The sequence below is a fragment of the Prosopis cineraria genome, unplaced genomic scaffold (assembly GCF_029017545.1).
Source record: "Prosopis cineraria cultivar Desert tree isolate PC_DT_omini unplaced genomic scaffold, ASM2901754v1 PC4, whole genome shotgun sequence".
In the NCBI taxonomy this organism is placed as follows: domain Eukaryota; kingdom Viridiplantae; phylum Streptophyta; class Magnoliopsida; order Fabales; family Fabaceae; genus Prosopis; species Prosopis cineraria.
This window is the reverse complement of record NW_026555335.1, coordinates 34,058,890-34,072,173: the sequence shown is the minus strand read 5'-3', so window position 1 is coordinate 34,072,173 and position 13,284 is coordinate 34,058,890. Positions and strand designations below refer to the sequence as shown.

The 13,284-nt window shown below is 32.5% G+C and overlaps 1 long non-coding RNA gene and 1 pseudogene across 2 annotated transcripts; both read right to left on the bottom strand.

Moving 5' to 3' along the window:
* Positions 1-807: 807 nt before the first annotated feature.
* Positions 808-6,796, bottom strand: LOC129307890 (uncharacterized). 2 transcript variants are annotated; one of them, XR_008592502.1, is made up of 5 exons: positions 6,383-6,796; positions 4,762-4,928; positions 3,158-3,245; positions 2,899-2,959; positions 808-1,137 (listed from the first exon to the last, which is right to left on the bottom strand). It is a non-coding gene; the product is annotated as an uncharacterized LOC129307890 (long non-coding RNA). The 2 variants fall into 2 exon arrangements; XR_008592501.1 differs by having other exon boundaries at positions 6,527-6,792.
* A 653-nt stretch (positions 6,797-7,449) lies between these two features.
* LOC129308712 (uncharacterized) overlaps positions 7,450-13,284 on the bottom strand; it is a 79,377-nt pseudogene continuing 73,542 nt past the window's right edge.

Genomic DNA, 13,284 nt, shown 5'->3' with positions numbered 1-13,284 from the left:
AAGGCTTATCAGGGCCAACCCCTCAAGCCTGATTACTTTAAAAAAATAATTTTTAAATTCTAAACCTTTATTTAAATAAAACTTTCAAGCCTGGCCTTTCAAGCCCGACTTTAAGTAAAGGCATGATCACAAAAAAAAAAACCTAACTCAATATTTTATTATAGATCTCTAATCCTAACCCTAATTAATGTAAAGGATAATTTAAACAAGTCATATTATAAAAATTAAATAAAAATTTGACCTTAATAATTTAAAATATTACACTTATTTTGGAAAAAAAATCCTTATTAAATTTAAAAGATTATTCTAATAAAATAAAAGCCTTAAATTTAATTAATCCTATATCCTAAATATAATAGGCCTTGCCTTTTTCTCAAAAAAAAATTCCAAATATATGAAAAAGAAAAACAAAGCTTTCAATTGACAAACAAAATATAAAAAAAGACGCATTAAACATTAAATAATATATATGATGGAGAAAGCTTTTTTTATAAAGGGGGAAAAAAAAGAAGAAACAAAGCAAAGAAAGAAAAAGCCAAAAAAAAAAAAAACTAAGTCACATGCCCCGCGTTCAACATATTATTTAGAGAAAATGTCAACTAAGAATCATTAAAAGAAATTTATATTAATCAAGAGTTACTTGTTGTTAAAACTTAAATTAATATTTGTCGATTTATATTAATCTTTTATCAACAAGGATCCATTCAAGTTTTAATAACAACTTATTCTAAATTACTAATAATTTATTTAAGCTTTTTTTTATTCAAATTTTGGTAATAATTAATCTTTCACCGATATAAATTTTTTCCAAGCTATTTTATCTATTATTTAATGCCAGCACTGAGAGTATCACCATTAGGCACTCGAAGACTAAACACTGCCGTCTTAATTTCTTCTTCACTAAACATTTCACCAATCTCCCTCAATTTTTGTGACTCAATATTAGGATAAGACTCTGCAAATCCCCCTCAACAACCTCTTGATGTCCTCCTTCTCTGAAAAAGGCAACACAGCATGTTGTATTTCTGTAGCATCGTAAACCCATTCACCATTATCATCACTCTTCAAAAGCTTCAATCTTGTTCCATTTTCTTCTAGCAGTAGCCCCAACATGAAAGTATTTTGTATTCTTATATCCTAGCAACAAGGATCTATGATCAGACTTAAAAAAAGGCAGTTGAAGAACAGACACGTTAACAAACTGATCCATGAAAGCATGATTCACAAACACTCGATCAATTCTTTGTTTTTTTTTTTTTTGGTAGAACACTCGATCAATTCTACTTTCACTACCATCATAGAATTTGGACTTAATCAAGCCAGTGAAAGATTTTAAACAAGCCCAATCTCTTCAGATTGTTATGCAACAAGAGCTGGCAATGTGACCCATAATCCAATATGGCAAATGGGTTCGAAGTGCTTGGGCCCAAAAAAGCTACACTGTTTCCATTTCTTCTATTAAATCCATGTCTCCCTGCAGGTGGGAGTGGAATGGAACGTTTTTTTTTCCCCCTTGGTTAAATTTTTTAATCTTTCTTTTAAATAATTTCTACAAATGTAAAGTGACATTACGTATCTTTATATTAATTTTTAAAAGATTGCAAATAATATACATCTCAAATAAAAAAATATGTCTTCATCCAAATTCAGAAATTCTCATCTTCTAGACTATTCAGTTGAAAAAATAGTGCATAATATTAACATTAATCATTACTTTTATTTTTAGAAGTGAAGATTTAATATATATATATATATATATATATGATAACGAAGAGGAAGGGATATATATATATATATATATATAGAGAGAGAGAGAGAGAGAGAGAATAGTGGAGCTCATTAACGTTGGGAGGGACACAATTTCACCACTATATCATTACTTTCTAGAGCCATTGCTTGCTAGAACCTCCAATATGTGTAAATATATATCAAATAGCGAGCCCCCTTGACAACATAGTTGTGCCTTGGTTAACAAAAATCTCTTTAATTAGCTTACACGATGATTCTCTTATGTTCTGTTGATCATGATAGAATAAATCTCGGAGACCTTTAGGGGCATAAAGATTTGAAGGCTCCAATTTCAAAAGCAACATTCCTAATCTCATCATTAGTAATTTTAATTGCTAGAATATTTCATTAAAGAAGTGAGACATTTTTATTTTTCTGATTTTATAGGAAAAAGACACCATGGAGTTCATAGACCTTTTTGTTCTAGCATTAATGCCAATTATAAAGGTACTCTTGCTGACAGCTGTTGGGACAGTTCTTGCATTAGACCGGTTTGATATTCTGGGTGAGACTGCCAGGAAATACCTAAGTGCTGTAAGTAGCATTTTTATTATTGTTCTAACTCATAAAGCTATCAACTACAATATAAATTGAAAAAATGCATGCTTTCATAACAACTAACATATATAGTTTTATTTTTCCTCTATTTTTTCAGATGGTATATTTTGTCTTCACTCCTGCATTAACTCTTAGCAACATGGCTCAAGCTGTGAATTTGAAGAGTCTACTTAGGCTGTATGTTTATTTCTGACCTCTCCATTTGCATTTTCTTTTTCTTTTAGTTCCTTCCTCAATAGGAATCTTATTAATCTTTCCTTCATTTCTTGTAGTAGCCTTTAAGCTTTCCCTAATTATGCAGGTGGTTCTTGCCGCTAAATGTTTTACTCACGTTCATCATTGGGTCTGCTCTTGGATGGCTACTCATAAAAATAACAAGACCTGCTCATCATTTACATGGCCTTGTGTTGGGATGTTGTGCAGCAGGCAAGTTATCTATGTATATAAATATATAATTTGAAACTAGTCCTAGTTTTGATCAAACTTTCAGATTAAGGTTGTCATGTTTCTAACTACTTCGGTGAATATTAATAGGAAGCCTGGGAAACATACCTCTTATCGTCATTCCAGCTGTATGTAAAGAAAGAAGCAAGCCATTTGGAGATCAAGATGTCTGCAGCAAGGATGCAATGACTTATGCTTCTCTATCCTTAGCGGTAAGGCACTTTACTTTAAAAAAAATAATTGAAAAATATGTATGTTCATTAAAGGGAAATTTTGATAACCTTTGAAGTCTAAACCAATATGAATTTTTTTTAATGTTTATTTTTGTCAGATAGGAAGCACTTTCATATGGACATATGTCTACAACCTTGTCCGCGTGTGCTCATGCCAGGATTCCTCTGCAAACCAAGTTGATGGTTCCCCAGTGATTCATGAGTCTATACAAGAAATTGATCCTGAGAATTCTTCAAGAAGTTCAGTAGGATCATCAATCAAAGTGGAAGACATCTCAGAGACAAGTGGCCAAGACAACAGGCTTGAAATTGAAATTGCAAGGGTACGTAAATGTTGTCTAACATTCCTTTATTATAAGCAATTTTTTCACTTTAGTCTGAACATCTATCTTTCCATTGAACTTATACTATTATAATCTAATGTCATTATGTGTAACATATGATGATATGTGAATTGTCCAAAAACTATTTAGTGGCAACACGTTATACCTTTTACTGTTTAGTCAATACAACATATATATTGTAGTTTTCTCTATTTTGTCCCTTTTTTATGTATAGTTTGGCTTGCTAGTTTTGACCTTACATTTTTTTTTTTTTTTGTAGAGTCCATCGGCAACAAAACTGGCCAAGATAACAAAGCTACTAAGGAAAATAGTAGCAAAGATCAATCTGAAGACACTAATAGCACCTGCAACAATTGGAACGGTATGAAAACAATTTTCTTCAACACTATTTTTGCTATTTCTCTTAATTAGTTGATTGAGAATATGATATATCTCTCAATTCTAATAAGCAAATAGTAGACGAAAACTAGAAAATAAACAGCAAGATAATCGTATTAGCATGGGATGGATGATATTTTTTATTGAATAACTAAATCATATTACAAGGGCAATAATGCTCTAGCCAAAATCACATATAATGACAAAAATATAAGAAATTGAATGAAATGCACAGAGAAGGAAATGGTTTTGGCTATCGGGAGAGGGGACCTTTTGATTTTATTTTTGTTTTATTAGTTTGAGAACCAATGTTTTATAAAAGATGTTCTGGGAATAACAAACTTAAAAAACTTGTTCGAATAATTATTCTAAAAATGATATCTCAAAACTAAAAAACGGAAAAAACTTGTTTGATAAATTACACTGAATACATGTTTTGAGGAGGAAAAAACTTGTTTAATTAACCTATTTTACCTAATTAATATTGATATAATTTTTTCTAATTATTTAACATTTAACATTATATTGTAACCGCGACTTAATTTAATGATAAAGTTCGAATAGAATCATCAATACGTATATAAGTAACATTGATCCATATGAGAGAAAGTCTTGATAACATAATCAAACCTCATATTAACATTGTCATTAGCAAAATCTCCAAAAGATTGATTTACGCAAAGTCTCCAAAACATTAAATTTAAAAAGCCACAACCACACGTCACTGTCATAAATAATTTCCTATGATGACTTGAGTGAATTTATCCACTACTTTGACATAGACATCATCAGGGACAATGGACATCATCAATGGTTAGCAATTTGAACTTCTACCCTTTCTTTAGATGCCTCAGCCCACACCCTTAATATGTTAGCAAAAAATAATATAGTCAGACCATTAAATATGTCAATATCTTCAAAACCAATATTTCGGCCATATTCATATTCCCCAGAATGCAAGTCCCTCCTGTTATTAAATAAATAAATGAATGAATAAAGAATGCAAGTCCCTGCACCTGTAAGAACTCCATCACCAATCTTGGGATGTCTATCTCCTGAAGCTTTACTAGTTCCTCCAATGTCACATTATGCAGAATTGACACATTGTTACCAATCACTGCGGTTTCTCCTGCCACCAATCTTGTTGCATGATCCAGTAAAATCCCTCTTCTAATTTTTGCCCCTGGAAGAAAAATAGTAACTCAAATGCAACTAGCTTCCAGTCTGACCAGAAGTATGATCTTAAGGAGTAGAATTGTATCAAACAAAATGCATCCGAAACAAAAAAGCTATTGAAGTTGACTCGTATGACCAAGAATTTTAATGAACAAAAGTAAAAACACTTTTCCTACAAGATAAAATCTAATTATGTACATGTCCCACGTAGAGTTATCAAATGATATATTCCCCACATACAGTTATCAAATATATATATCCCAAATCTCAGAGAGTTCCCCTCCGGTTGCGAAGTCAAGGATAATGCTGGAGAAACCATAAATATAAATTTCAATATTGTTGTTTCGCTAATCATTTACTCATCCTTCAGATGTGAGAGAAAGCAAAACCATGGTTTCATCAGATATGCAAGTACCAAGATATTTCTACCTTCTTATGTGATTCAATTTCAAACAAAAAAGTTAATTCAGAGTAAGCAACGATAAATGACAAGAAGAAGCACTCTTAGATTGAATCTAGAAGGATTCTCGGTGCATTAAGCAAAAAAGGGAAAAAAATGTACAGATTACTGGAACACTGTAAGAAGAAAAATAGCAACAACCCATTCAAGGCACATACAGTAACCAGAAGACACATTATAAAATCGAAAGATAATCTCATACACATTATATATATGCTGAAAACTTAGACCCCAAACCCACCTAGCTCCATCAATAATCTAGCAACATCATAACAGTGGAGAATAGGTTAACATCCCTTTTCCGTTAAACCTCCAATAACTTGAACGGGAACACTCCCTCTTCCCACTACACTTTGTCCTACCCTTTCCATTAATGAACACTCCAGTCCACGCCACTATCCATGAATCTCATGAACAAACCCTTATAAAGAGTAACAAAATTACTTGGTGCTTTCTGGTTCTCGAAGATAAAATCTTTTGCAGAAGTGAAACGTTTGGCGCGGTGAACTTGTGCAAGACAATAAGACATTACACATGATTCCGCGATTTACATTTAAATAATAATAATTAAAAAAAAAAAAGATCAGATGATCTCATTCAACAGACAATAAATAAGCTGAAATGAAATCAATCAATCAATCAATACCAACAAGCAATAATATCAATATAAAGTAGATCTAATTTTTGAGTTGAATAGCTATATTCTGTTTTCACTTACCTTGAAATTGTCAATATTAAACATTGGAATCACGTATAATTTAAAACAAAATCAGACAGAAAGAAACCACCATTATTTATAGAAAGAAAATCAGCTAGTATCACGAGGCTGTCTCTAGCTTTAAGAAGTTCCGATATTCCAGTTTATTCATCTAACCCCAGGTCAATCAGGAAAAACTATTAGGGGAAAATCTCAAATACAATATAAATCTCAGAACTAGTTCACCCAGCAGATATAGATTCATTCAGTCCAAAAGCATACCCGGGAAACAGATAAAACTGACCTGACCTGAGCGACGTGAAGTTGTAAGAGATGAGCAGAGATAAGAGGAAAGGAAGAAGAGAATGAAGAGGGTAGATGAAACGAAGTAAGTGAGGCTAAAGAAAAGCTAGCTAGAGAGACGAGGGAAGCGGAAGATTGAACTCACTTGAGCGAGAGACTAGCACGTAGGCCACGAGCGAACGACAACGCTACGGTAGAGATGAGAACGCGAGGCCGAGGAGAGGCGAAGGAGATTTCAAGCAACAGGGCATTAGATAGAAAGCATTTGAAATTAGGAAAGAAATAAGATAAAATTAGAATTAGAATTTAAATAAAATCTAAATCAACTAATTTTTAAATTCCCAAACAAAGAATTTGATCAAAAAGCAAATCAAAGCTTCAATCGTTCAAGTATGATGTACTGCAGGAAGGTATTTGTGTATCAAACTTTTGCAAACCATTATGTATTCATTACTTTCAAGGAATGAGTGCAACAGATTTGAAAAGTTTATACATGAACAAAGTTAAAAATTTTCATTAAAAATAGTGGAAGAGAGAATTGGATGGCCTAGGAAAGAAAAGAAATTTCCTTTATTGCTTGCCAAGACTTACTATTTCTTAACAGTCATCCTTCCTCTAACCCTTTTTCCTGTGTAGATTATTGGCTTAATAGTTGGTACAATCCCTGATTTTCGAAAGATATTAGTAGGTGAAAATGCTCCTCTACATGTAATTGTTGACACCGTATCCATACTGAGGTAAGCAATATTTGTTAAAAAAAGGTTGCTTTATCATGCTCAAGAAAATAAGGGAACTTATTTCGTGTCGCTCAAATATGTTTTATGATTCTTTTTTACTCTTTTAGTTATTTTTTTTATATGCAGTGACGCAGCTGTTCCAATTTTTAGCTTGTTAGTTGGGGCATATCTTGTAAAAGGTAATCAACAACATGATCATCTAGTATTTGATTTCTATTTTAGGTAAATTTCATTCAAGTCTTTTCTTATAAATATAAACAATAATTTAATAACAAATAGTGAATTCTCTTCAGGTTTAAGAAGATCAACCTTGCAATATCGAATTATTGTAGGGGTTATTATTATTAGATACATTGCCAGTCTTTGGCATAGGCATTATTAAAGGCGCAAATCGTATTGGCATGATTCCCCCTGATCCATTGTTCAAGTTTACTTTGTTGCTTCATTATGCCCTTCCACCTGCAATAAATTTAAGTAAGTTGATTACCATATTTAAACACAACAATTTCTGTTCATGTAACTCTCAAAAACTCAAATTTGTTAGGAAATCTAATTTTCTGTAGGATAATAAGTCATAGACTCCACAGATCCAATTTCTATGCTTTGAAACATGTTGGCTAGCAGAGAAGTTGGAAACGTTCTTTTAGTTATAATTTAATTGATTTACCTGTTGCCTTAATGACTTTGCTAGGTACTTTATGCCAGATATTTGGGGCTGGTGTGGATGAATGTTCAGTTCTCATGCTGGCAACCAATGTGTGTGCCTTAGTAGCAGTTACTCTATGGTGTACATTTTTCATGTTTCTTGTACTGTAACCATTTTCTGCACTTTATGGCACCAAATAATTTCTTGTAACTTTGCATGAATTTTGGGAAATTTTGCTTGTATATATCAAGAGTGCCCAGGTTTACAATTCTATGTACTTACGTACATATGTTGGCTTATCTACTACAACAACAACAAGCCTTTATCCCACTAGGTGGGGTCAGCTACATGGATTGCAAGACGCCATTGTGCTCTATCATTTATTAAGCTTTTAGAAATATTATTAATTAAGAGATCACGTTCAACAATTTCCAAGAGTGTTCTCTTAGGCCTTCCTCTACCTCTCTTAATCGGACTCAAAGTTATATGTTCCACTCTTCTCACCGGTGCCTCCCTTGGTCTTCTTTGTACATGCCCAAACCATCTCAACCAATTTTCTACCATTTTTTCCTCAATAAGTGCCACCCTCACTTTTTCTACCATATGTTGGCTTATCTACTACTAGAAAAAAATTGTATCAGTATAATTAATTTTTCCCCCTTAACATTAATTTTTCTTTTTTAGCATGTGCAAGTTCGATCTGTTCGATCAAACTTCAAGCCCAACAAAATGGATTCCTCAATTACTTTCAAAAGCATGTGCTTTCTGGATATTCCCCAGCTTCCCCACCACTATCCCCCACCAACAACCCAAAAAAAAAAAACAAAACAAAACAAAAACAAACAAAATACACACAAAAACTAAAGAAAAATCGGGGCATGATAAGATGAAACAAAGAGGCTAACTCAATTTGTCTTAACAAGAAGCAGGTCTACCAAATACGAATTACAATGCATTTGCGTACAACTCTAAAATGTGGGAATGAGATAGGATAGGAAAAAATCAAGCCTTAAAAGTGCAACCCCAGTTAGTGGCAATTAAGGACAAAGAGTGCACACCTATGCTTTTCCACTTCCGCTGATAGCATCCCATGTCTTGTTTTGATGTTCTTTCCACCCCACACTTCCCTGCATTCACAGGCATTGTATTTGCCAGGAATTACCTTGGCCAGGTTTGACATCTTTGCAAATATCACCGTCTTCTGTTCATTCAGGTTGAAGAAAGCTACATAGACTTCTCCTATCCAGGGATGTAATAGCAAGAGTGAGCAAATAGAAACTTCAAAATGATAACCACAAGCACAGGCCTTACAAATACACCAGATGCTTCAGGTGAGACGCTTGCCATAGGACTCTCTCATTCTCAGATATATTTTTATAGGTCACACTGAAATAAACTATCAATTATTTGAAAACAAAATATTGCCATCAAGTAAATTTGATTAAAGGAACTTGAAAAGCCTAACCAGATGCTTTAGGGGAGAATAAGAGAACAATATGTTTGAGTGTTTGCCACTAGCTTGTCTAATTTCTCACAACTAATGACAGAAAAGGTCTGTTACTCATGGTTGATACCCAAAAGATTAGAGGTTGTATACTAAAAGAATATGTCCAAACCATGGTAGCTCAAAATATACATAACTTGGGGCCATAGCTACAACAGATTTTGGATAGCAAGGTAAAAGATCTTCCCCTTGAATTTCGAGCACATTATCTTTTAGGTGTAAGAAAATATAAATCCACACTGACGTTGACTAGATAAATAAGATGCAAAATAAATGAGATGTGAAAAGTTTAGTTGGAATCAGCAACCCAGCTATGCTTTTAACTGCATGATTCTAGAAAGTTGTCTCACCGTAAGTTCTGTCACTCAGTAAACATAAGCTGAACTGTTCCTCAATAAGCAAATTGTAGAACCAATTATTCAGAAGCAAGTTTTCTGATTAAGCTAATGTACCAACATCAACCAAAGAAGATGATAATAGTGACAATTGACATACCTCTGAATACCCAAAAGAAGAAAGAAGCAGATTGAGGTCACGGAGACACACTTCATGTTTGCTAGTGCGGTTGCTCCCCAAAACAACAGAATGGAAGTTGCTAAGAAGTTACTGAAATTAACTTTCTGCGAGAAGTGAAATAATGTAAAATAATCTGTTGTCGGTTACCTACATTATTCCGTTGCTTGTCCTTTTGCTGTACAATGGTTGCCTTCTTCGAGTAGGTTGCATATGGTCCCCATCGCTCCCTGGTTCAACCACGTCGCTACCTCACGCCGTCTCTCAGTAATTTACCAAATGGAAATTTATAACCCAGTAGAGAAAGAAAAGGAACAACTTTTTTACAGCTTTGAGGGAAAGAGCCGGACTTGGGGACCTCGTTCATTGGGTTGATTCGTCAATGTCGGGCTCTTCACAGAAACTAAGAAATTTGTGAGAAATCACGCTTATACATACAAGTGATATATAATGGTATCAAAAAAATAAGAGTGATATATAAATTTTATTTGGCCAAAAAAAAAGATATATAAATTTTATATTTTTATTTTGCACTTATACACACAGTGAGACACACAAATATAGTACAACTGTATAAGTTACTGTGGTGAAATAAATGAATTTTCTATTGAGATGTGATCTAGATTTTGGACAATTTGTATGTAAATGTATTTTTAAATGAAAAGTATAAATATAGTCATCAAATGTTGAGAAAAATGAGCCGTTCACCCTCACTGATCGATCATTCTTTTGGTTTGATTTGATCGTGTATGTAATAAATAGGAGTAATGTTTAAAAGTAGGAATTTTGAACCATTTGGCATGATATGAGGTTGTCAAATTAAATTAAGGTGTCTAATTAATTCCTTACACGGTTATTATACTAACAAATCTTGTTCTTATCCTGCTTTACAATGGAAATTGAGAATGTGAGACTTGTTTTATTTCCCCCCTCAATTTTCATATTGAAAAACTATTTTACAAACACTTTATATTTATTTATTTATTTATGTTACTCATTTTTCATACTTAATAAATTTTAACAGTTTAAATTTATTTTTTATTTAATATTATAATATTTATTTGCCATTATAATAATCACTTGTGTGAGTGTGTGTGTGTGTGTGTTTTTTTTTTTTTTTTTGGTTTTGAGATACAAAGGCAAACAGAAGCTTGAAAGTAAGAAAATAGAAACAAAGTTCTAAACATTAATAACAAACTCAACCAGAGCTGTTTTTGGTATTCAAGGAACCTTTTCAAACATCCTTGTGGGATGGAATGAACTAGTACTATTCCTGGCATATTTGAATAAGCATTCTTTGCCATATAATCAGCACACATAATGGCCTGCCTGTTAGAGTAATAGAGTGAAACGTCTCTTGCATCGTACAGTAGCTCTTGGATCTCTAGTACAAGATTTCTCAAGGGATGATTTATTAAAGAATCTTGGCTTAGGAGATTTAGAGCATCCAAAGAATCTGAACGTAAATTAATTCTCAAAATTCCAAACTGCTGGGAAACTAGCCACCCAGATTTAATAGCTTGTAATTTAGCTTCAATGACAGAACAATATCCCAAATCATGTTGATTACTTTGTGTAAGTGTTGGATAGATCCATCAACATCCACACGTACCCTTCCAATTGTAAAAGGTGCCCAACATTGGTCACGAAATGTAACATCAGGAAAGATCTTATGCTAAAATTCTTGGTTGATCACATTTTCCATCAACAAAAAGTTACACCTATGTACCATGTCTGTAGTTGTAGACGTAGTCCCATAAAAAATAAACTTGCATCTAGATGGCCAGAGTAACCAACAGATCATCGCAAAGACTTTTGTCCTAGACCACGAGCCAAATTTTCTTCTCGAAGGATTCTGTCTAGTATTCCACATGAGCTATACCTGTAAATTGCCAACAAAAAAAAAAAAAAACTAGAGTTGTTATCAGTTCTTAAAACATGGGACCACACCATCTTAGCTTGCTCACAGTCTCTCAGAATATGTAAAATGGTTTCCTCACAACTACACTGAAAAGGACAAAGACAAGTGTTTGACAATCCTCTCTTGGCTCTAAGTGAGACTAGTCTCTCATGTTTAACTTGCCAAAAGAAATACTTGAACTTTTTCAGGATTTGTCATTTCCATATTTTACCTCAAGTAAAAGGACCTCTTTCAACATTAGGTTTAACTAGAAAATTATAAGCACTTCTAATCGAAAAACTACCATTCGCAGCTGGCCACCATTTATATTCATCATCAACATTAGCGTTATGTGGTCTGACCTTTAGGATAGTCGATATAACCCATTGAGGCAATAGACCCTGCTATTTTAGAGCATTCCAATGACCACTAGGGAGGACATGATCACGAACGCAGTCAAAAGGTTGACAAGACTCGGCTGAGTAGCAATAGCCACAATTGATGAGCATCAAAACAGTTTCCATGAGATGTCGGACAGACCTATGTACATCATTTGTCCTCACTATGTAAGGAACAAATTATAAATTATGCCTAGGAAAAAATTCAATTAGCTCCCCTACAATTTTTCAACTGTCCCCATCGTAAGAAAATTAATCATTTGTCTCCCTAAAATTTTCTACTCCTCTCCTAAAATTTATCTAAACTTATATGTTATAATAAACTTAATAAAAATAGTTTTAGAATGGAGGGAGCAATAATTTAAAAAATAACTTTCTCTAATTGTTTAAATAAAAAATTTTATCTAAATAAAAATCTACACTATACAAAAGAAAGTAGTAAATTTTATTTAACAAATAAGAAAATTAAAGACATTATTATTTTCTAATATTTATGAAATTTTTGGTTGTATAAAGATAATATTATTTTTATATTGTTACAATTTTATATTTTATGAATTGCTAATGAATTTTATCCTTAATTTTTTTTCCAGAAATTTTATCTTTAATTTAATTTAATAAATTTTAAAAATATTGTTTTAAAAATATTAATGTTCATTTTAAATTCAAGTTTTGCCCTTGTTGATTAATTTTTTTGGGTTCGTCACTGGATGTTATAGTATTATTGAGTTGGTGCCCCATTAATGGGCTTCCAAATCCCATCTTTTACTCTCAATCTCATGTGTTTGTTATAATTAATCCTATTGAAAGTACAAAAATTTTGTTTGTCATATTGATAGAGATAGTTTTACCTCATTGGATACTTATTCTAGTATCTGGAACACAAAATATATAAAATGAACTCTAAAGTAGTGGAACTATAATTCATACTCAATATTTAGACCCCGCAATCAGACTTAAATTTTTTTCAAGGAGTTAGAAGTTATAATAAATCAAAAGATTTTTAATCTTTCAAATTGCCACTTATCTTTTTTTTTTAAATCCAAAGGACGAATGTTTATTTGAATTTTTTTATTATACCTATTGAATGAGTGATAATCCAATAGTTCTTAAGGAATTTTTGAACTTAAATTAAAAGTTTTATTGTATCATTGTGTTTTTGGTATGAATCTGAAGTTTTTTTTAATTAATTTTATAGGATCTTA